Raw genomic sequence first — 22344 nt, 5'->3', positions numbered from 1 at the left:
AATAACTATCACATTAACTGTTGTCAGTTTGGAATTATTCATTTCAAAAAACAAAAAGAAAAACAGAGCTATAATATAAACTCATCTAAAGCTCATTGGGACCAGTATAAAATAAAGTTTTGTGAGATGTTCTTCTTCTGGTTGTTTTTCAGACAGGTTTAGACTGAGTTCATCATTTTCAGATTTAAAGCTCCTTCCTGCAGATATTTCAGTGAACTCTGGAGAATTTCTGTAACTGTGTCTTTCACTCATAGATTTATTATTGTTTAAAGAGAAATTACTGCTACAGTTCAGCACCAACCCTCAGTTTCTTAATTTTCTGAGACTGAGTCTGTACTTACATCTGACATTCAGAGTGACCTCAGGAGAGTTCAGACCCTGTACAGCACAGTGATATCTGCCCTTATCCTCCCTGCTGACCCACTGCAGGTGGAGCTGGTCAGTTCTGGAGGATAGATGTAGCCAGGTGAAAGAAAAAAATAAAAATAAATAAAATAAAAACAAAAAAAATGAATAAATAAACGAAACCATACTCAGTTAAGACAAATATTGGGAATATATAAATATGTATTTTACTTTAATTGCTACATCGGCAGGGTTTCAGATTTTTTTATTGTAACTAATTTGCATTTGCTCAGTTCGCTTGGCTCCGCGTGGGTGGTGCCTGGGGTTCAGCAGACAATCAGGAGCTGTTCAGGTGACGTTCAGCCTATCGGTTGGAGGTGTAGGGAAGTGCGTAGTTTCTCCCGGGTTTTGCTCTGGACCTCGGTCACGAGAATGAGGGCAGCTTCATGCTAAACAGAAGAAAGAAGAGAAAAAAAAACCCCGAGAAAAGTCGGCGTTACACCACGGCACGGAAAAGAGTAGGTGAACTTTCCTATTAGGAGTCAGAAGCCGAGTAATTGAATAACGACAACGCGTTGTATCAGATAAAAGAGTGCTTGTTAATATTTATCGTTGTCACCCAATGCTAATGCTAGTTTGGTGTATCATCGGCTAATCACTTTCCTTCCAGTTTCGGGGCCGCTTCAAGCCGAGGACGGCGGGCGCAGTTTTGAAATACGGAGCAACGGTGAGAAACATGTCTCTCTTTGATGCCCTGGGGCTAAATTTATCTTACGTCTAGTGTGCTATCAAAAGCTGGGGTATTTCTGAAGTCTGCGAATGCATAGAAGTGAGTAATTGTGCAAAGTTTGGAACATGTATATTGTATTTATTATTTTATATCAGTGTATAAGAGGAACGGTTTTATTTTCTGTTGCCCATTTAAGGAAAGAAAGGGAATAATAATGATTTGATAATTCATATGATGAGTGTAAAACTACATTCTATTGTACTTGTAACTGCAGAAATACATTAATTCCAATGGTGAATTTAAGGAATTAAGAGGGTAATTTTTGGCGCAGTCTTCTTCACACTAGGAGGCCTATAGTGTATGACAGGGGTGGGCAATCTTATCCGCAAAGGGCCGGTGTGGCTGCTGGATTTAAGTCCATTCAGGCTCAAGCACACCTGATTTCACTCCTTTAATTAGTTGGCTTGAGTAAAACAAATGATCATGTGACCTCCTGGTTGGTTGGAACAAAAACCAGCAGCTACACCGGCCCTTTGCGGATAAGATTGCCCACCCCTGGTGTATGAGGAGTAATTAATTAAGCACACGTCTTTGATACCTCTGGAAGCAACTCAGAATGTTAAGTATCTCACTGTGAGTAACATTGAAACCTTTCATATGAGTGGAAACCCATATTTTTGAATGTTGTACAACTGAAACTGAAGATGTGAGATCTGATAAGATTTAAGATATATGTATGAAGTTGGGTGTAGTATGTAGAAATTAGACATTTAAACTTTTAGTGATGAATCTGAGAATAGAAATAATAGATATGACCTTGTTTATAGGTCCGGTTTTCTGAGAGGACGGGAAAATTCAAGAATCAGGACGTGATTCCGAATGCATTAGATGGCGAGCCAGGAACATTGAAGAAAAGACACGGACAAGGAGATACCTACGTACCCTCTTGTACATCCTCAAGACACTCAGACGAACATTTAATATCAGGTGCACCTGGAACAAATTCTCAGGCCTGAGGGATCCCAAACAGACACTTTATTTTATTTTGTGTGTGCACACTTTTGGTTATTGATTATTTTGTGAAACAATATTTTTGGTTAATTGAAAAATACAAGAGAGGTTAATCAATATTCATTCCCTTGTCTGATTCTTTATTGCTGCTCAACACACCGGCTCCTAGAGAATTTGGTGTCTTCTGGTTCGGGTCATAGATTGTTACCGGTCCAACTCATTATCATACTGTAACTTACTATTATATTACTGATAATTGGTTACATAAACCATGTCTATTTTTGTACCAGGTGAATGTTGGACTGTCAGTCAGACTGCAGGAGGTTTTACATGTGAGAGTGACTCTATCTCCCTCTGTCACTGTCTCAGGAACCTCCACCTGCAGATCTGTAAAACAAGGCAAGTTTATTTGTAGAGGACCTTTCATACAAAATGCTCAAAGTTAGAGAGTTTTACAGAGACAAGAGGAACAGTTAAAAGCAGCTAAAAAACAGTGTAATCAAAGAAAAGACTTTTAAATATTAGTCAAAATTATTCTACAACATAGAAATAAACATGAAAAATTAAAGAATGAGAACATTGCTGAGATCTAGCTCCTCAGAAAGGCGTTTAAATAGATAGTTAAAGGAAGATCATATTAGAGTCTGGAAGTTTCCTCTGAAAGTGAGGAAGAGCACCTTGATAAAGGCTGATAGAACAGAAGAATCCTGTTCACCAGTGAATGAAGTACAGTGTCTTATTTCTGCTGATGGATCTTTCCTGTGACAGAGAGATCAACTCCATCTGCACCTTGATACTTTCCTCTAGTCTGATCTGTTATAAATCTGAAGTAGTATTTACTCTGGTCCTTTTCTGTCACATCTCTCAGTCTGAGGGCGCAGTTGTGTTGTTTATCTCCAGTGAACTGAACCCTGTCTCTGTACTCTGGGTCATTTAACAGATCAGGAGGCTCTACACCATTTACAGACCACTGTTTGGTCCAGAAAGCTCTTTGGACTGAGTGACCCCATGGATATGTGTAAGTGCAGCCCATCGTCACTGTAGACCCCTTTAGAGCACAGATAGATTGAGGGCTGTAATACACACTCCACCAGTACTGAGCAACACCTCCTGCAACACACACAATACAGAAGAATAATTACAGTGAGGGTCTCAGTCGTGCAGATTGCTGCTTTAACTAAGACTCTTCAGCTGAACTCAGTTAAAATCATGAAGTGAGAAGCTCCACAGATTTGTCAGTAATGTGGGGGAGGGGGAGGGCTGCAGAAACGAACACACTGTAGAGAACTGTTAACACTGAACACACAGTAAAACTGACCAGGGTCATATTCCAGAAATAACCTCACTCTAAAATCTAATCTTTATCTGTAACGTTACCATGAGAACTTGTGGTCAGTGTGGTGATGTAATCTATTCTTGTCTAAAACGGCCATCTAGACTAATTTAGTTCTACTCCCACTGCTCCATAAGGTCCATCACTGACTGAGATCTGGAGCTCTAGTAACTCATCTGACTCTTCATCCATCTTTCTCTTCTGCTCAGATTTCACTTTAAACAGAGTCCTCAACATGTTTCATTTCATATGACGATAACTGGTGTTAAAGCAGTGGTGTAACAGCTGTGACAGAAATCAGATAAATCCGAGATACACCTGGAAACTATGAGTGGAATCATACCACATCGTCAGATATGAAGAAAACACTCACACACTGATTGTTCTTTGTATAGAGATCACTTTCTCTGGCGTGAGATTGTAGGTAAATAAAATGGCTTTCCAGTCTGTCACTAAAATGTCTGAAGTGTAACACACACAATGACTTTTATGAGTTTTATTTATATGGGACTTTTAGTTTGTATCTAGACACATGCCTCCTCCAACAGTGGCTTCACTTATGGTTGAAGATCCTTAGACTATGTTCTGGCGCCCCCTCTAGGTCACATTCTACAATGTTAATAGAGAGGGGAAGATGGTGGCTGAATTTATTTCTCAATTTAGTTTGAACGAGGATGGAGGAGAGAGAGGAGAGAATCAAGTGCAGTTGTTTTTTTAACAGATCAGAGAATGGTGTACAGAGCCCCATCATGGTCCCACACATTCAAAAAACTGTCAAGCTTCTTCTTTGTCTTATAAAACATAAAATCAACTTTGATTCTTAGTTGAACCAAATGTTTAAAGGTCTCACAGACATCACAATCTACACCAGAGTCTGGGTTTTTCTTTCTGCTAAAATGGGTTTAAATTTTAGCATGACCTTAAAATCAATCAACAAGCACTTTTCTTTTTTCCTGACACTGAAGAAAAAAACAATGTAGATTACAAAATTCACCAAAATCATAATGTGAAGTTAAAATTTTAAATAAAGTTTTCAGTCTAAAACAGTGTAAAACAATGAAACACTTTCTTTCAAACAGCAAAAAAGGCATAGACTTGGCATGGATGGAAGTGATGTGTCCCAAGAAATATCCAGCAATTTTCTAGTACAGACCACACCCGTAGAGGCTGAAACTGGGAGGTGAACTCAGACGTCTTTGGGGATGAGAGCAGGGCGGCTTATGAATGCATATGAAGCCGGACCCCCAAAAATTTACAAGAATGCTGGTCATTAAGTGCTACAGAATGGACATGTTCAGGAACTCTGGTCAAGGGTTTGATTGGTGTCCTGATTGTGTGTAGGTGAATGAAAGGGGTTAGTGAGTCTTTGAATGAACTATCTTTAATAAACTGGTGCATGACTGAGTGTGAGACGGTAGAGAAATAGCATGAGGAAGTTTAATGTCCTTTATTGATTATGATAACGGAAATTCTAGCGTGACTGGTAATTTGAGTATTCAGATGCCGCAGCGGTAAAGGGGTGATGATTGTGAAATGCGATAGAGTCAGAGTTGGTCTTAAGACGGACAAGATCATCGCGTCGGCATAAAATCAAATTGATCAACTAATAATAGAATTTTAAATTATCACCAGGTAAATGTCATTAAGCTACGGTGTAACAATAATAGTGACATTTATCTGGGGCCACCATGATAGTGCATCAGGCTGGATGCACTGGACAGTGTGTTGCTAAGTCTCAGTGTAATTGATGGTGATTGGGTAATAGTGAGGGGTCTGAGGCGGGCAACAATAGGTGGAAAGTGGATTAGTAGCAGCCTTGAAGTCAAGTACTACAGAGGGGCAGCATTAATAAAGCAAGATGTGCTTCGTTGGCGGGGGTGCCCTGGTGGTGCCTTTCCAAAGGCATAGAGGGAATTGAGAACGGAATGGTGATCTAGAGAGATGACAGATGAGGCCAATTAAGAAGCCCAAAAAGGTCAGCACCACAGGAAACGCGAGATAGAGAGAAGGCAGTTTGTCACATGGGAGAAAACTCTGAAAGAGAAAAATTCAAAAGTTGCTAAGGAGCTCAAGCCAGGAGGCAAGGTAGAAAGTTAGAAGCTGAGAGCAACAAGGCTGTATGTAAGAGGGTGACTTGAATTTGAGGTGGCGGCCTGAGTGCTGGGTAGGGGGGCTGGTCTAAGGCCACGCCTGTGAAGAGAGCTTAAGCTGGAACTTAGGGGCTCGGAGCAGCATGATCGCGAAGAGGAGAGGTCAGGTTGAAAGCCCGCAGCTGCTGGAAGAATTAGTACGAACAGTACCATAAGAGGCAGTGTGAGGTGCAGTCGCTAGGAGAAGCTTAGCGGTCCTAGTCCCAATATTATGTTATTACATAACTTTACTTATTTAATGGTCCCCACCAATAATTTGATCTCCAACATAAAAAAATAAAATAAAAAAAAGATCTGTCACCGTCTCATTAACTTAGAGGTGCAGAAAGGGTTAAATCATTTTCTCTACTGGAGTCCTTCCTCCCTGTATCACATATGATCAGAGTGATTGGCTGTGCCTTTCCCTGATGTCATGTGAGACTCTGTAGCTATGTTTGGTTGTTAGCAGCACCAAAACTGGAAGGAAGTCTTTCCAGTCATAAGTGAGTGTTACTGAAAGAGTAAGGTGCATCCTGGGTGACACATGGGTGTCAAAAGCAAGTGAAGATGGCAGCAAAAAAGAAGAAGGTGGACATGAGCTATTTTTCAAAGAAACATTTAAAGTCAAGTTTGCAAATGAAATGAGTCCATCACAATAAGATTAAAGGCAATGCTAGGCTTTGGCACACAGCATACAGCAGGCTGAAGTCTGTAGCTATGAATAACGTCATTTGGAAATTAACTGCACAACAAACTGCCAGCTGTCAGTTCACTTAGTCTCCCAGAGCAGCTAACTTTAGTTAAAACTCTCAATGTCAGAGAAAACATTGACACATTGAGAGAGACCTTTTTTCTGTCATTGTTACTTTGTTGGTTTTGTGGAGATTATGAAGTGGTGAGTGTGATTTACAGTGCGCCTGGAAGTCATCTCTGTGTAACATGAAGGTAGTTTCTGAAGAACTGAGAAGGCTCAGTGGCACAGAGGGATATAATGTTTGTTAAATCTGAGCTCTGAGTTTTAAAAGAAATTAACAAACCTTTCCTCCCCTCAGATTTAGGTCTGTGATGGAGCAGGTGCTGAAACACTGATCTAAAGTGAATTAGAGACTGAATCCATGAATACAGGAGACCCAGTAAACTCACTGTTACTGTTCACAGTGAGCACTGCTGAGGGTTTACTGGGTCTACTGTAAAAACTGAGAGGGGCAAATATATGTTAATTTCTTAAAAATCTCAGAGGCCCAGGTGTTTGTAAAGTTATTCGATAAACATTATTTCCCTTTTGATATTGAGCATGCATGAGTCAGTATAGATTTTTCAGTGTGTTGTGTGCAGGTTTTTCAGTGTATTTTGCCCTAGACGGCCTCTCTGTTACTCTGGACTTACTCTCTGTTACTCTGCTCTCTCTGGACTTACTGCTGTTTCAGCATTGGTTTTCTCACCTACTCAAGTCTTCTGCAAATAGCCCATTCCACATTAAGTTCTGAATCTCAGGTCTGTGCTCTGATCTGGTTTATTTTCATCAATTATCATTCACACATATGTAAAACTAAAAACTAAAAGAGGGAGTGAGGTAATGTTAATGATAAATATCAGTAAAAGTCATGACAGTGATATTGTCTGTGATTGTGGGGAAACTGTTCCATCTGTTTTCTTTATATTAAGAAACTCAGCGTCTTTTAAGGTGGAAGTGCGAGTTTCAGGAAGAAAAAGGTCTTTGTTTGTACGTGGGTACAGTTTAACTTGTCTCCATGCATATAATTTTATTTAGGTATAAATATGCAGTTTCCCGAGATAAAGAACGTGGATTTACACTTGGCTCTCATGAACAAATTCAACACATGAACACAGCACTCACTCGTATAATATAGAAAAGTTATTTATTTGGGTAAAAATAATGTTCATAAATGGAAATTAATGATTAAAATTTCATTGATTGGTCTAATTGGCAAACCAAAACCCTTATATGACCTTCAATAATGTGTGATGAAAATTTAATGTGTGTGGATTGTGTTAAGAGATAAATTATAATTAGTGACAAAAGGGGATGGAAAATTTAATCAAAAGGATTGAAGGCATTCACCTTAAAAGCTCGTTTGAAGACAGAGTCTTACTGTACACAATGGTGACTTCTCACGGCTGTCAGCTCTAAGCAAATGATCTGGGTCTATGGTAGAGGTCCCGGGCAATCAGTCCTCTCACTGATAAGGGCGACCTGAAGGATTGTTTTTCAGGGTCTATCTGCTGGGCGCTTCAGGCGTAACGGGGCCCTGGTGGTGAAGAGTTGGTTCCTCAGGACTTGCAGACACTGGAATATCTTGTCCTGGGCTGGCTGTGGTTGTCGACAGGCAGGTTGGATGAATGCTGAGCGTTTATTATATTATAATCTCTGATCTGTGAACTTAATCTAGGGTGGTCTACTTGCTTGGCCAAATCAAGTTTACCAGCCGTTGATCAGTTATCAGGTACGAAAGTTTTTTCTTAGGATTATACAACCCCTAATTAAGAAATAATTTACCATTCTAAAGAAAAATATACAGAAAATTGTAGGAGACATGCTAGATGAAATAACTCTTTGAAGAATTTGTTCAAATACTTTGAGGTATTCTTTTGTTGGATTCGTTCCCTGTGTGGACCCAGTTGCTGCTGAAAATTCAGGATTCAGATGAATGCTCTCTCCATGGGTCAGAATGATTTTCCTGGTGCAGAGGTTTATTTCGCACTGCAGTAGATCACTGTCAGATCCTCCAGTGTGGAGGTAGGAGACCTGCGTCAGCAGAACAGAGTGAGATAGCAGAAACAATTATTTAATTATGAATCCAATTGTAACGGTTACAAGAGATAATGCAGTGTTGCTAAGGACAGTTCCTCTCACCTGTTAGCAGCACCAGTGTGAGCAAATCAGAAACTAGCATTCTGAGGGTCCTCCTCAGGCTTCTTTTCCACTTTATAATTGTGGTGAAGGACAGCAGTGTACTGGACCACCTCATCTGCCACAGAGACTTTTGGTGAAGAGCTTCCAGCATTGCTGGGGTTTATGTCTCCCCGGTGGACAACACTACCATAATTAACATCGTTCTCATTGGGCTGCGTAGAGATTTTAGTAACCAACTGAATAAACAATTTTGTCGTGATGCAACAGAAGTTTATGATGATGATTTAAGAAAAAAAACTAGATCATAATATTTGGAATACTGATACATTTCACATGTGATTAGATGAGGATTACAGTAAAACTTGAGCTTTTTTTTATACTGTGCTTTATTTCTTTAAAGAAAATACAGCCCTTTTTCACGCTGTAGACTGGAGTATTATTATTATTATTATTATTTATTTTTTTAGATTAATTTGTAGAAGTGTATATTGTACACATTAAATAAATAAGTAAATGTAGTTTACATGTAGTTACTCATTTAAAATTAAATGAATATTTTAATAAATATAGAGCAAAAGGAATTAAAACATGTATCTGATGTTATTAGTGTTGTAACTGACTTACCTGCTCTAGATTTACTTCATCGACAGGATTTCCACTGCTCTTTCTTCTAAAAAGTGGTAAGAGTATTAATAATAAACACAACAATGATAAAGGATGTTTAAATAAAGATAAAGGAAATCAAGGAACAGCATCACTGGTACTAAAAAAAGACTAATAGTGGAAGAACAACGTATGTTTGAAGAAATCTGAAATTATATTAAGTTTCAGAGCACGTATTTAAAAGATGCACACACTTACATTATAAATAAAACAACAATGACGACAAATAAACCTCCAGCTAACGCTCCTACAACTGCATAGAGAACTGCATTTCCACCTCCTGTGTGCAGAAGAGTTTTAAATATTAAAGATAAGACTTTCATTAGTGTTCTTTAATTCACTTAATCTTTTTATTAATACCTTTAACATGGACAGACACTGCAGCTCCGTACTCATTCTGAGCCACACAGTAGTAGGATCCATTCTGTAGAGCACTGTAACTGTGTCCAGATCCTACAGGTGAGGTTTCACCTTCTTTAAACCAGGTGTAGTTCTGCACTGGTGGATTAGCATCACTGCTGCAGGTCAGAGTCACTGAACTGTCCTCCACTGTTTCACCAGAGCGACGGATGGACACTGAGACACTCTTTGGAGGATCTACACATCAGAGAATAACAGCAGTGAGTGATCTGATCATCACAGGACACAGAGTCTGATTAAACAAATCATTATTCACTTACACACAACATTCAGAGTCAGAGCTTCAGAGTATTTCTCTCTGTGTTCATTACTGCACTTGCACTTGTATTCTCCACTGTCCACAGAGCGGATCCTGTTCATTGTGTAGTTCTCTCCTTTTGATAAAAATGATGTTCCTTTAAACCAGTTACACTCTGGAGGTGGATTAGCATCACTGCTGCAGGTCAGAGTCACTGAACTGTCCTCCACTGTATCACCAGAGGGACGTAGGGACACTGAGACACTCTTTGGACCGTCTGGAGGTAGATAAAACTTTATGTTTAACACTTTATTATATGACTTTGCTGGTCAGCTCCATTTTGACAAGAAGAAATGGTGTAAACGTTTCTGTGCAAATCATTCATTTAAATTTAATCACAAATAAATGAACCTTCATCTTTGGTCGTATTATCAACCTTCAGGACCCTGTACTTACATCTGACATTCAGAGTGACCTCAGGAGACTTTAGGGACATCGGACCCCATACAGAACAGTGATATCTGTCTTTATTCCCCCTGCTGACTGACTGCAGGAGGAGCTGGGCACTGCTGTGGTATGAATATTGTCCATTTTTGTACCAGGAGATTTGTGGACTGTCAGTCAGACTGCAGGAGGTTTTACATGTGAGAGTGACGTTATCTTCCTCTTTCACTGTCTCAGGAACCTCCACCTGCAGATCTGTAAACAAGAGAAAACACACTTACACTGTGATCTCCTCACATTAACTACAGTGCTGTCCACACACCGACTTAATGAACACATCACTGATGACGTGTCTCTATTTATTACAACAGTAAACTACACACTGTGTTCTTATCAAGTCATAGTCAAACGTTATCAGAGTGGAAGGGTAAAGAGAGCAGGGCCTTACACAAGTGATATTTATCCTACTGCTGTAATTATCATCACATCAATGTTGATTTGTCACATACAGAGTCACACATGGTACAACCAGCAGTGAAATGTTCTGATGACTGAGCACTTCTTTGGGGGAAAATAATCAGTATCAGAATCTATAAGAAATTAGAAATAAAGATATATAAAATGTAAGGACGGAGTTCTCAATTGAACCTGAAATAAGACGAGGACACAGAGATATTACTCTAATGTAACTGTTCAAAGGCCCAGTGTGTATAACAGACTTATAGTCGTTCAGTAAATAAGAACTTAAATGTGTATGTTAATATTTTGTTTTCTTTATAAATGTGCATTTAGCCATAGTTATTTCTCATTGGTTGAAGCTCTGTCACATGACTCACGTTGGTTTCCAGCATCGTCTACTAGGGGAGCAGTAGTTAAGTGCCGCCACCATAGTTCCCTCTCAGTCTGCTTTGTGTTATTCAAACTAGGTGATGTGCGTCATTGATGAAACGTGAGTCAAATGTTATTCATTCATATTAGTACCTGGATGCGAAGGAAACTCCGCGAGTTCGTGTTTATGAGCATTATTGCTTAATTAGGCGAGTGTGTTCTGTCCATGTGCTCCTTTTGTATGTTCCGTTTCCCTTCTCTCGGTGTGTACTGTGAATTTATCTCTTACCGATAGTGTCCTACTTTAAGTGTAGATTTATTCATTCTTTACGTTATATGTTCATATATATGTGTAATATTCTTAATTTATGTTATGGACATTGAATTGGTGGGTGGAGAAACCGTAGGAATGCTACCATCGTCTTCTCTGAATATCATTGGGTTAGTTACAGGAACCGACCGCTAGGTGGTGTCTCAGTTCTATTTATAATGATTAATGCTCTGATGTTGCTGTACTGAATCCTGAGTTTAGAACCCCACCCATTTATCACAGTTCGACACGTGTCTACACATGTGTTTCTTTCTTATTCATATTGCTATTTTTGTGTATTAATATTTACAATATTTTATGTATTTGTTTTCTACAGACCACACACACACATACACCCAGAGCCCTCATTCCTCATGTTCATGGACTAATAAATTCTTGAATTAACTCTGGCCTCAAGTGGTGTTCTGGCCGACACACCGGATTGAACCCAGGACAAACCACGTATCAGTGGTAGCCTTCTAATATTACAGTGGTCTCCACCACAGTAACTAAGGGAAATAGGTGAATAGTGTCTAGTGAAAAATATCCTCTCTCTCTCTGTGTGTGTCTGTGTCTGTCTGTCTGTCTGTCTGTGCACGTGTGTGAGAGACACATACCTCCTGCACTGAGGGAGTGGGTGGCTGAGACATGTTTACCTACCCACACTGCTTGTGGTCTGTCGGTCAGGAAGTTTCAGACCACAAGCAGCGTAGATAAACGAACATGTCTCACTCACCCTCACCCTCAGCACTGGAGCCTCCAGTATTTAATACGGCTCTGTGTTTAACCTCAGTGTTCTCTCCCCTAATTCTTCCAGTCACAGTTAATAACTCCATAAGAGACAATACGGTTCTTACACTCGCACTGTAGGAGGTTTTAACGCTGAGGATTTTACCATCACACACCACCACCATTCAGTAACATTCAGATGTGTAATGCAGGGCAAGTATCAGGTAAATCTCCCAGAATCTCAGCTACAAAAACTCATCTGATATAAACACTCTTACTGTGTAGTGGATTGTAAATGTTGGTACCACAGCTTTTAGCAGTAAGTCCCTAATTCCACATGTAGTGTGAAGGACTTGTGTAGGTCTCTTACAGAACTGCTGGAGGAATCCTGTTCACCAGTGAATGAAGTACAGTGTCTTATTTCTGCTGATGGATCTTACCTGTGACAGAGAGATCAACTCCATCTGCACCTTGATACTTTCCTCCAGTCTGATCTGTTATAAATCTGAAGTAGTATTTACTCTGGTCCTTTTCTGTCACATTTCTCAGTCTGAGGGTGCAGTTGTGTTGTTTATCTCCAGTGAACTGGACCCTGTCTCTGTACTCTGGGTCATTTAACAGATCAGGAGGCTCTTCACCATTTACAGACAGGTATTTGGTCCAGAAAGCTCTTTGGACTGAGTGACCCCTGGGATATGTGTAAGTGCAGCCCATCATCACTGTAGACCCATTTACAGCACAGATAGACATAGGTCTGTAATTCACACTCCACACGTCCTGAGGAACAACTCCTGCAACACACACAATACAGAAATGTGTACATTATTACACTGAGGGTCTCAGGCTGAGAAAGTGCTCCATAAACACTGTGCTTTAACTGAGACTCTTCATTTTGATGAATATTTGAGCTCAGGTGAAATCATAAAGTAAATATATGGAGAATAAATACTGGAAAGTTGTGAGAACAGAGTCTGAACACATTGGAGAAATACAGCCTTTGTTCAGAGAGATCTGGAGGATGCTCCCAGTGTATCATCTGTGTCCTGCAGTTACCCACAATTCACTGCACACTGTACAACACTGAGGAAACACACTAAACTTGGTGGAAACTAAAGTCTTCATTACTGAGTTGGTCTTAAAATATATTGTTTATGCTTTTAAATAAGAACAGCTCAGAATTTACCAGGCCTTGGGAAATGGAAACTGCAGCAGAGACACTTTGTGAAACAACAGGGGGCGCTGTTACAGTATTTCACACTTCCAGTTCTGCACATATTAGTAGTTTATTTTTATCGCAGTGTGATGAACTAACTCACATTTTTTAAATAATATATATTTATATTTACATTATATTTATCTGGTAACAGAGCGATCAAATGAATCTCCACAGAGTGAATATGATGAAGAGTGACTCACCAGAGATGAGCAGAAACAGCAGAGAAACAGGGAGAGACATTCTGACTGAAACCATCAGTGAAACCTGGATGATCAGATCAGGCTCAGCAACATCTCTAAATCTGCAGAACCATGTTCATAGTGCAGACACAGAGCTCTGAGTTAAACACTGTTACTGCACTGAACATTAGATGTGTGTTACATAGCAGTGTTTCTACAGTTATAGAGAGAACACTTTGTGGATCCTGAAGGAAACTGCAGCGTTGCAGTAGCAGACATATTCCACATGAACAGACATAAACTAGTCTAAATAGAGGGGGTTATAGTTCTCATATCACTGCTACATTTCCTCTGTTATATACATGCACTTCACTAACAGTGCGTCTCAGTAGATGCTTTAGAGTAGAAATGATCACAAGGGACCAATAGTCAACCTACATTTCTGAACCTAAAGACAACACAAATATTAGAGTCACTTCACTTCTCTTTCCATTAACAATGAACTAATGACTCTTTACTGATTCCAAAAGCACTGAGTCTTTTCCTACCTTCATTAAGCGTCGTTCATCTCTTCAACACAAAGAACAAATGTAGAGATCTAAAGAGTAAAACTATATGTGTGTAAGGCGTTGCTGAGAATTTCACACACTCTGACAATGCTCTTCCTGTCTTCACTTTACTGGTCCCTCCTTATTCAAGTTTAATCTAGACATAGACTAGACTCTCTCATTAGAAATGGAAGATTATAAAAACATTCAATATTGAATGAACTGTAGTATATTGTAGAATACTAACGTTGTAGTGAGATGATAAACATCTTCCATTTAATCAGTGATTTTGTTCTTTATTGCTTTTTTGTCTGTAGAGGATTTGAGTGATGTCACCTGATAACCAGCTCTATTTTTATGTTTGTCTAGCATTTCCTCCACCTCTGAACACTCAGTGGTGTCAATGGTGAACTCAGCTTGTGTCCATTTAGAAAGGTCTACACCCACTGCACCATTAGGTCCACAATTGACTGAGATCTGGAGCTCTAATCTCATCTGTCTCCTCATCCACCTTTCTCTTCTGTTCAGATTAAAATTGAATCCTCAACAGGTTTAGTTTCATATGACTACAACTGGTTTTAAAGATAACGTGTTACTGTGACAGGAAACTTTGAGTGGAATCATCTCACACTGTCAGACATGAAGAAAACACTCATAAGCTCCTCTTACACATGCACAGTAACAAATATTTTGGGACTTTACCCTGAGGAAATGTGGGTGTGAACACAAACATCCTTAACATTTGTACGATACATTACACAGACTTTATCCTGCCAGCCCCCTAACTCTATGTCTGAGCAATATCTGAGTAAGCCAGTGTGTGAATAGAGCCGCTAATGTTCCGGACTATCACAGTGAAATTATGTTGTTTCTCCTGCAGGTGCTGCCCCATGTCTACACCACATGGAAAGATTTGAGAAAGTGTCTGATACAGAAACTCTCCAGCTGTGCACTACATGAGTGAAAGGTCAACTCTAGAAATGTCTGAATCTGAGTCTCCAGACATTTTCTATAGTTCATATGTGAAGGTAGTTTAACACTGATGTTTCTTTGCACTGAGATCACCTTCTCTGGTCAGAGAATACAGGAGCAGTGAGTGTGTGTTTAATTTTCAACGTAGCCAGCATTGAGAAGATTGGAGATCATTTAATGAGCTCAGAAAAAAGAGAAATCTGAACACCAGCAGTATCTTTATTGAAACAGTACCTTTTAATATTGTACAGTTCAGCAAATGCAAAACCCCTGATTATTAACTCATACAACTCATTTTAATAGCAATATGATCATAAAATAATTCCTTCTTCCTTCAGTTTGTTCTTGGTGAGTCTGTGATAATCTGAAACTGATGTTTTCATCACTGTTTTCTGTGATGCTGGTCATTGCTGGCTCCTCCTACCAGTGCTTTATGGGTTCTTTGGTGATTGTTGGTCACAACTATTGTTTAACAATCTGAAAGAAACACACACACATGGAATCTGATGCATAAACTCACCAAATGGTAGTAGCACTAACATTTAAATCAATAACTCAAATATGTTTATACTAAAACAGAATACTGAGGGAATCATTTATGAACAGAGAACAAGCCACAGAAGAGGAAGGAGAAGCTGTTTAGATGGTGGTGAAGGAGACTCCAGAGTGGAGACTCTCCTGTGTCTTGAAGAGCTACTAAACAGTCCTCAGTAGAAGAGGATTGACTCACTGCTAGAGTGTCGTGCTCAGGAGAGCAGGACTGAGGATCCAGAGCTGTGTACGGATCATCAGAAGGACTGGAATGGACAGTCTGTTTGAGGGAGAGACAGAATGAAGCAGAGGAGGAGACATGGAGACGTTTGAGGTGTGTAGGAGTTCTTCATGAATCTGAATGTCTGAGTGAAGTGTGTTTCTGAAGAGACTCTTACTGCGAGTGTGTGGTACACATCATCAGAGGACCTGGACATGGGGTGGAGAGCTGTGTATGTGTCGTCCTTGGTGTTAGGGTCAGACTTCTGGAGAGAGGAGGGTCAGAGAACAGAAGCAGGTCAAGTCCTCACTGACTTAAGTTAGAATGAATCTGGTTTATAATGTTTAGTTTGTGATGGATTCAACTGCTGTAGGTTTACTTCATCAGTGGGATTTCCTCTTCTCTTTCTCCTGAAGAGTAGTAAATGTAATAATAACAAACCCAACATAAATATTCTGACTAATACAAACAGAAAACTCACACAATGGAAAAGTTCAAGTGAATCATGGGTAAAATAATCCATTAATATTCCGTTTCAAAGCATTATTTTCAGAGAATGGATCAGAAAAGATGTAAACACTTACCGTAAACATACAACAGCAACGATGAGAGATAAACCTCCAGCTACCACTGCAATCACTGCACAGAGAACTACCAAACCAGACCCTGTGGGCAGATAAACACTGCAGTTTAAAGAGATTAGCTTTAAGGAATGTCCTTTAATGATTTTTTAACTATTTAATACCTTTTACACCGACAAGACACTGCAGCTGCTGTCTGAGCTCCGTACTCATTCTGAGCCACACAGTAGTAGGATCCACTCTGTAGAGCACTGTAACTGTGTCCAGATCCTACAGGTGAGGTTTCACCTTCTTTAAACCAGGTGTAGTTCTGCACAGGTGGATTAGCATCACTGCTGCAGGTCAGAGTCACTGAACTGTCCTCCACTGTTTCACCAGAGGGACGGATGGACACTGAGACACTCTTTGGACCGTCTGGAGGTAGAGAGACACATTGTGTTTTACAGGGATGAAAATGTCAGGACTAATGACAAGTGTCTAATAGAAGTTTAATAACTATCACATTAACTGTTGTCAGTTTGGAATTATTCATTTCAAAAAACAAAAAGAAAAACAGAGCTATAATATAAACTCATCTAAAGTTAATTGGGACCAGTATAAAATAAAGTTTTGTGAGATGTTCTTCTTCTGGTTGTTTTTCAGACAGGTTTAGACTGTGTTCATCATTTTCAGATTTAAAGCTCCTTCCTGCAGATATTTCAGTGAACTCTGGAGAATTTCTGTAACTGTGTCTTTCACTCATAGATTTATTATTGTTTAAAGAGAAATTACTGCTACAGTTCAGCACCAACCCTCAGTTTCTTTATAGACTCAATCTCTACCTACATCAGTGATAGCTGTCCTTATTTTTTTACTTTATTATATGACTTCTCTGGTTAGCGACAATGTTTACAAGAAACAAATGGTGTATAATTACAGTTTTTGCTCAATTATTAATTTAGACATCATTGCAATAATTGAATCTTCATCTTTGGTCGAATTATGAAACTTCAGGACCCTGTACTTACATCTGACATTCAGAGTGACCTCAGGAGACTTTACGTACATCAGACTCCATACAGCACAGTGATATCTGTTTTTATTCCAGCTGCTGACTGACTGCAGGAGGCGCGGGTCAGTGCTGTAAAATGTATATTGTCCGTTTTTGTACCAGGTGAATGTTGCACTGCCAGTCAGATTGAAACTTGGTTTACATGTGAGAGTGATGTTATCTCCCTCTATCACTCTCTCAGGGACCTCCACCTGCAGATCTGGAAGTTAAAACATGCTTGTACTTTATTGTCCTGGGTTTAGCTGAATAAAAGTGTCAATATTAACTGTACATTCATAAAAATTACTGCATAGATTTAAAACATAACTTTAATGAACCTTTAGAAACTCATGACATTACTCTGATTACTCCAATCCAGTCAGTGTGTAAACACCTCAGAATCATCTCTGAGTTAGAGAACTGATCTAAGACCAGATTCAGTCCCTGTTACTAATGATCACAGCCACGGAGTCCTTAATCAACACTTTATTCCTTTCATAAATGAACAAATGAATATTTACATTCACTTATGGATTTATTATTGTTTAAAGAGAAACTATGGGAACAACCCTCAATTTTCTTTATTTTCTGAGACTGAATCTGTACTTACATCTGACATTCAGAGTGACCTCAGGAGAGTTCAGACCCTGTACAGCACAGTGATATCTGCCCTTATCCTCCCTGCTGACCGACTGCAGGTGGAGCTGGTCAGTTCTGGAGGATAAACCATGTCCATTTTTGTACCAGGTGAATGTTGGACTGTCAGTCAGACTGCAGGAGGTTTTACATGTGAGAGTGACTTTATCTCCCTCTGTCACTGTCTCAGGAACCTCCACCTGCAGATCTGTAAAACAAGGCAAGTTTATTTGTAAAGAATGTTTCATACAAAATGGTCAAAGTCAGAGAGTTTTACAGAGACAAGAGGGACAATAAAAAGCAGCTAAAAAACAGTGCAATCAAAGAAAAGACATTTAAATATTAGTCAAAAAGAATCTACAACATAGAAATAAACATGAAACATTAAAGAATGAGAACATTGCTGAGCTCTAGCTCCTCAGAAAGGCGTTTAAATAGATAGTTAAAGGAAGATCATATTAAAGTCTGGAAGTTTCCTCTGAAAGTGAGGAAGAGCACTTTGATAAAGGCTGATAGAACTTAGGAGAACATTCACTCGAGTCATTTCCAGCCCCTGAGTGAGGAAGAGTGCTAAACACTACAGCTTTCACCCAGTGTACAGCAGCCATAACTGAATATGATCTTACTCTGTAAACAAGAGGAATATATACACAGTGCTGTCCTCACATTAACTGAATAAATGCTCCTCCAGGACTAAGCAGTGTTTTTCTCAGGTGTGGTGTGAAGGACTGATGTAGTTCTCTTACAGAACTGCTGGAGGAATCCTGTTCACCAGTGAATGAAGTACAGTGTCTTATTTCTGCTGATGGATCTTACCTGTGACAGAAAGATCAACTCCACCTGCACCTTGATACTTTCCTCCAGTCCGATCTGTTATAAATCTGAAGTAGTATTTACTCTGGTCCTTTTCTGTCACATCTCTCAGTCTGAGGGTGCAGTTGTGTTGTTTATCTCCAGTGAACTGAACCCTGTCTCTGTACTCTGGGTCATTTAACAGATCAGGAGGCTCTTCACCATTTACAGGCCACTGTTTGGTCCAGAAAGCTCTTTGGACTGAGTGACCCCATGGATATGTGTAAGTGCAGCCCATCGTCATTGTAGACCCCTTTAGAGCACAGATAGATTGAGGGCTGTAATACACACTCCACTCGTACTGAGCAACACCTCCTGCAACACACACAATACAGAAGAATAATTACAGTGAGGGTCTCAGTCGTGCAGATTGCTGCTTTAACTAAGACTCTTCAGCTGAACTCAGTTAAAATCATGAAGTGAGAATCTCCACAGATTTGTCAGTAATGTGGGGGAGGGGGAGGGCTGCAGAAATTAACACACTGTAGAGAACTGTTAACACTGAACACACAGTAAAACTGACCAGGGTCATATTCCAGAAATAACCTCACTCTAAAATCTAATCTTTATCTGTAACGTTACCATGAGAACTTCCATTAGGACTGAGTTTAGGACGATAGCTGTTACACAACAACAGTTTCTGAGTTCAGTCTGATCCTGACTCCAGAGAGGAACAGTGTTACAGAAGATAATGTGGATAAATACCTGATAAATACATTAATGTAGAGATGGTGCTGAAAACTGTGAATAATGTAAACAACTGGAGAATAATCTTTTAAAAGTTGAGAGAATTAAATCCAAACACAGTGGAGAAATACAGCCTTTGTTCAGAGAGATCTGGAGGACACTCCCAGTGTATCCTCTGTGTCCTGCACTTACCCACAATTCACTGCACACTGTACAACACAGAGAACAGAAATCACTATCTTAGAGGAAATTGAAGTCTCCAGGCTGGAGTTTGTCTAAAAATATATTTAATGCTCTTAAATTTGACCAAGGCTTTGGGAAATGGAAACGGCAGCAGAGACACTTTGTGAAACAACAGGGGGCGCTGTTACAGTATTTCACACTTCCAGTTCAGCACACTTCAGTCTGGACATTTTAATTTGTATAGCTGTGTGAAGAACTAACTCACAGTTATTTATTTTATTTTATTTCTGGTAACAGACCGATCAAATGATCACTGACCTCTTTAGAGTCGAGGATTTCCAAACACGAGATAAGAGTAGGGTTTAATAAAACAGAACTGTACCAGATCTAGAGTCAAGACTAAAGACAGGGCATTAACACAGCCCCAAAGGATGATAAATAATAACAAACTCCTAACTGTACAGAGTGGAGATTATATCTGATGAGGAGAGACAGCTCTGACTCACCAGAGATGAAGAGCAGAAACAGCAGAGAAACAGTGAGAGACATTCTGAGTGAAACCATCAGTGAAACCTGGATGATCAGAAATGACACATTACTTTTTCAAGGCTCAGCAACATCTGTAAATCTGCAGAACCATGTTCATAGTGCAGACACAGAGCTCTGAGTTAAACACTGTTACTGCACTGAACATTAGATGTGTGTTACATAGCAGTGTTTCTACAGTTATAGAGAGAACACTTTGTGGATCCTGAAGGAAACTGCAGCGTTGCAGTAGCAGACATATTCCACATGAACAGACATAAACTAGTCTAAATAGAGGGGGTTATAGTTCTCATATCACTGCTACATTTCCTCTGTTATATACATGCACTTCACTAACAGTGCGTCTCAGTAGATGCTTTAGAGTAGAAATGATCACAAGGGACCAATAGTCAACCTACATTTCTGAACCTAAAGACAACACAAATATTAGAGTCACTTCACTTCTCTTTCCATTAACAATGAATTAATGACTCTTTACTGATTCAAAAAGCACTGAGTCTTTTCCTACCGTCATTAAGCGTCGTTCATCTCTTCAAAACAAAGAACAAATGCTGAAACCAAAAGGAGCTTTATTCATAATCTTTCATACTATATATAGATATAATGTTGCTGATTTGCACTCTGACATTGTTCTTCCTGTTTTCACTGCATTGGTTCTTCCTTATTTTAGTATAAAGTAGGTAGACTAGACTCATTCAATCCAGTCATTCATTGTCTGTAACAGCTTATCTAATTCAGGGTCGTGGTGGGTCCGGAGTCAATCCAGAATCACTGGGCGCAAGGCAGGAACACATCCTGGAATGGGCGCCAGTCCTTCAGACTAGACTCTTCATTAAAAATGGATTGATATGAAAACAAATATTTTTCACCATAGTTTCCTCCGGTCTCCTCCCACAGTCCTAAAATACACATTTGTAGGTGGACTGGCAGCTCAAAATTGTCCATAGGTGTGTGTGAGTGAATGCGTGTTTGTCACCCTCCGAAAGACAAGCGCCCCTCCAAGGTGTGTTCCTGCCTCTGTTCTGTGTTTTAACCAGACGTGCTGAACCATTTCTACGCACGGTTTGAGGCACAGAACAACGTAACGGCGAGAAAGTCCACCCCTTCTCCCAGTGACCAGGTGCTGTCGAGTTTTTTTCTGCAGCTGACGTGAGAAAAACTCTATGAATGTGGCTGCAGAAGTCAGTCTTTGTTGTTGATTGTTGACTGTCTGTCCTGAAATACTGAATATCAGAGAGAAGTAATTGACTGTGGTCTGCAGAATGAAGGTATTGTTTACCAGATACAGCAAACAAGAGGATAAAGTCTGACCATGTGCTGTTCTCCAGTTTTGAAAGTTGAGTTTGTACCTACTTGTCTTGACTCATCCTGGAACCAGTGAAGTGTAAACCCCGCAGAGCACTGATTGGCCAGAGAGACTTATCAACCACAGTGAAATGCAGACCTCCAGCACAAACTCACCATCTGTATGATCTCCAGTTTACAGCAGCGACCACAGTTGTTTTTATCCGACTCACAGCAGCAGCTTATAAAATTACACTGTGGCCTTTTAAAGAGATTCAAATGTTCCTTGGATTTGTGGCTGATGGGAAACTCCAGCAAGAAGTGGATGTGCAACAAGTGAGAAAATAACTGCTGATCTGTGAGAACTGGGATGTGGAGCCGTGGAGGACAAGGGCTGAAAAGCACACTGAGGCGTTCTAAGTCGAGTAGGACTTTGGGCTGAGAAGTTCCAGGCAGTTTATCCACAGTCAGTGGGCTAGCAGAAAGAAACATACAGACTGTAAAGCAGTTACTGAAGGAGGCAGAACTGTCAGGTTCATCCTAGTCCTTCTTCCCTTCAGAAACACCCTCACCACAGACATGAAGCACTCCCCAGCACAGATCTTAAAGGCTTGTGTCCTCAGGCTCACTCTCCCTATTATAGACTTATTTAAATTAACCTCACTTAATTATTTTGCTTTAGTTACTACAACTTACTTTCATGAGTTCAATTAACTTAAAAGTCACACATTTTATCTCAAAAGAACTTTTTAGTTTGAGACTACGTGAAACAATGAAGTTTAATGCAGCTTTACGTCTGACGTCATTACGTAAGCTTTGCACGA

At 39.8% G+C, this 22344-nt stretch overlaps 1 long non-coding RNA gene across 1 annotated transcript; it reads left to right on the top strand.

Moving 5' to 3' along the window:
• Positions 1-653: 653 nt before the first annotated feature.
• LOC136686736 (uncharacterized) lies at positions 654-2191 on the top strand. Its single transcript, XR_010800367.1, has 3 exons — positions 654-863; positions 1016-1072; positions 1903-2191. It is a non-coding gene; the product is annotated as an uncharacterized lncRNA (long non-coding RNA).
• Positions 2192-22344: the final 20153 nt, after the last annotated feature.

This window comes from Hoplias malabaricus, chromosome 2, assembly GCF_029633855.1.
Source record: "Hoplias malabaricus isolate fHopMal1 chromosome 2, fHopMal1.hap1, whole genome shotgun sequence".
NCBI classification, from domain to species: Eukaryota; Metazoa; Chordata; class Actinopteri; order Characiformes; family Erythrinidae; genus Hoplias; species Hoplias malabaricus.
Note: the sequence above shows the minus strand (reverse complement) of the source record. Positions and strands in the feature narration are given on the sequence as shown.